The sequence below is a fragment of the Solanum pennellii genome, chromosome 1 (assembly GCF_001406875.1).
Source record: "Solanum pennellii chromosome 1, SPENNV200".
NCBI classification, from domain to species: domain Eukaryota; kingdom Viridiplantae; phylum Streptophyta; class Magnoliopsida; order Solanales; family Solanaceae; genus Solanum; species Solanum pennellii.
This window is the reverse complement of record NC_028637.1, coordinates 27,024,760-27,027,714: the sequence shown is the minus strand read 5'-3', so window position 1 is coordinate 27,027,714 and position 2,955 is coordinate 27,024,760. Positions and strand designations below refer to the sequence as shown.

Genomic DNA, 2,955 nt, shown 5'->3' with positions numbered 1-2,955 from the left:
ACCCATTTGGTTCCTAGTTTTTAGTCAGTTTCTTGACTCCCATATCATGACTAGACTTAGGGTTTCTTGAATTATTTATATTCAAAACATTTGTGACACTTATACCATGCCGTCTACAAATTTCAAAATGTAAGATTAAATTCAACCCATAAGTACAAAGAATCATCATTTACCAATGACAGTGACCTCAAAAATAGATTGTACTTGACATGGAAGATCAAATGAATACAGTTGGGAATGCAAAAAAACTCAAGAATTAATGGAATTACCAAGAAGATCGTATATGCCATACATATCGACTTCACCCTCTGTTACATATATCTGAAGCAATTCAATCATATCCAAAACTTAACTGAAACACATGGGGTGGGAATCATCACTAGTTTCTTGTTTATAACAAAAAAAATTAAAGAAGTTTATACATTTTATATAAAAGAGCATACTTCTTGATTGAAGTAATATTATGAAATAGAACCTTACTAAAATTAAATGGAAAGTTTGAAGATATACTTCACGACATTGCATTGCTTGACATGATAATCTTGAACATAGAGGAGGTTTTTATCTCTAAGGGACTAGTATGGACAAATATTATGAAATCCTTCAAAGTTGACCGCTACAAACTTGACGTAGTGAAAATAAGATCCGAACACCCCCACCACTCACAAGGGAAATAGCAACAACCAACTCCCCATATTTACTAGTATGGACACTGATGCAGCTGAATACCATTCTTCCAAGCTTTCCACGAGTTACCACGTTCTTCTACTAGGTACTGCAAACATGAAGCATTAGGTAGAAATAGGTCAGGTCTTAAAAGGTACATCCAACAACAATGACAAATTCTATGGTGCATTCAGTATTTTCTTCTTGTAACCTCTTTTCTAAATTCTGAAATCCTTAGCAATTGTACATATCATTTGTTTCCCGTGTTTTACTTAAAAAGGTTTATTCTTTCCAAAGACTCTCCTCTTAAAACTAGCTTCATGGCAAGTTTCAAATACCTCCAAATCAAAATTTCCATATATAAATTTACACTAAATTCTATTGCCATAGAAGGGTCAATGTGGGTGTATGCACGTATAAAAATTCTATAGTAAACTGCCACCAAAAGTGAATACATGAAAAAAAAAACTCCACATATGAAATTATGATAAAATATGAACATCAACTAAATTATGATCCTATAACATAAGAGAGGACAGCTAAATAACACTTCCTTTCCCACTAAAACTTTGATCTTTTTCACAAAATCAGAACACATTATAGATAAATTCGTACCGAACATAGTTATATACATGTCTATATATATCTCTTTTGAACTTCAAGCATCAACCATCATTATATCACCGTCTTCATCACGCATTGCATCCAGATCCCTTTCTCTAAGATCATCATCCTCACCAACTTCAGTCAAGGTTGATGCTGTTGATACTGTGAAATTTTCTCGAAATTCTCTGCCACCAATATCACCATCCAAAATCACTTCTAGTTCATCTTATATTTCTTGCGGCAATTTATACAGACAGAGTGCACATGTATTACTCCGATTAAGCCAAGGGATAATACAATCATTATCAAAAAAATGCTTACAATGCAATTGACTCCCTTCCGTATCAATTCCAAATTCTTCAATCAATTTTACGATGATTAATCGATTTTCACACTCAGAAGTGAGTTGATAATCAATTTAAGAGTCGGTGAACGATTTGAGGTGAGTTAAACAACTCAAACGAAAGATCGTCGGAATCACTCTCATCGGATTCAATATCGGAATTGGAATAATTAAAAGTAACACAATCATTGGTGGAAAGGGTATAATTGGTAAGAGTTAAATGTTGAGGAAAAGGTATAAAATTGGAAATGGTGTAATTAGGGAGGAGGTGGCGATGAAAGTAGCGAGGGCAACGAAAGGAGGAGTTGATGCCGGCGGTTGTGGTTAGGTGAAAGGCATCGTCGCAGTTGTAGCACCAGTAAGAATGACGGTTACCAGCGGTGGGAAGGGTAGCCTCCGTCGTCGACATGACCGACTTTTGGTGTCCTGTTGCTCGATTTTCTCGAGGCACACACTATACTCTTAACATTTTCTTTATTTTATTTTTGGAGAAAAGTAGAGAATAGTTTCTATTTAAATTGTTTTGGGCATGAACCAGTGGAATTATAGCATCATTATTATATTTTGATACTAAATTTTGTTTTATTTTGTGTTATAAATATTAAAGTAAAGGCCAAAAATATATTTATATCTAAACTATTCCATTTTAAGATATAAATTATTGAAGTTAAAGGCCAAAATAATTTTTTCGCCCACCTACCATAGGTTCTAGCAATTTGATGACGTATCAGTTTTTTTAATTATATTTTAAGGAAAAAACATAAAAAAAAATATCCTTAAATCATGTGAAAGGAACAAGAAAGTGCTCTGTTTATAGTTTTGCTAAATAAATATTACTACCGTCAATATTTTGGTTCAAAATGTCTTTGCAGTCAGTATTTTTGTCCAGAAATGCTTCTATAGTTACAAAATGGGTCAAAAATGTCATCTTTAAAATAAATATATTACTTTTTCTTTTTAATAACATATTCTTCATTCTTAAAATATTACCAAAGAACATTATTCTTGTTTTCTTTCTTGTAAAATTGCTTTAACTAATAAAAATGTAGCAAATAGTTTTTCTTCATCTTAAGGTGTGTTTGGTATGAAGGTAAAATGTTTTCCGTTGAAAATATTTACCTTGAATGTTTTTTTTGAAAACAAGTAGATTTTAATTATTTTCTCATATTTGGTTATTGAGTAAAATATATTTTCTGAAAAAGATTTTTAGTGTTTGGTTTATAAATGAAAAATATTTTTGAGAAATAAATTTTAGTGTACTAGAGTACAAAATAATTTTTGAAATTGAAAATAATTTTTAAAAACAAACTTAAATTTTCGGGGGATGGGGGGGGGGGATG

At 31.8% G+C, this 2,955-nt stretch overlaps 1 pseudogene; it reads right to left on the bottom strand.

Moving 5' to 3' along the window:
* Positions 1–1,320: 1,320 nt before the first annotated feature.
* On the bottom strand, positions 1,321–2,024 carry LOC107032178 (annotated as a pseudogene).
* Between the last annotated feature and the right edge of the window lie 931 nt (positions 2,025–2,955).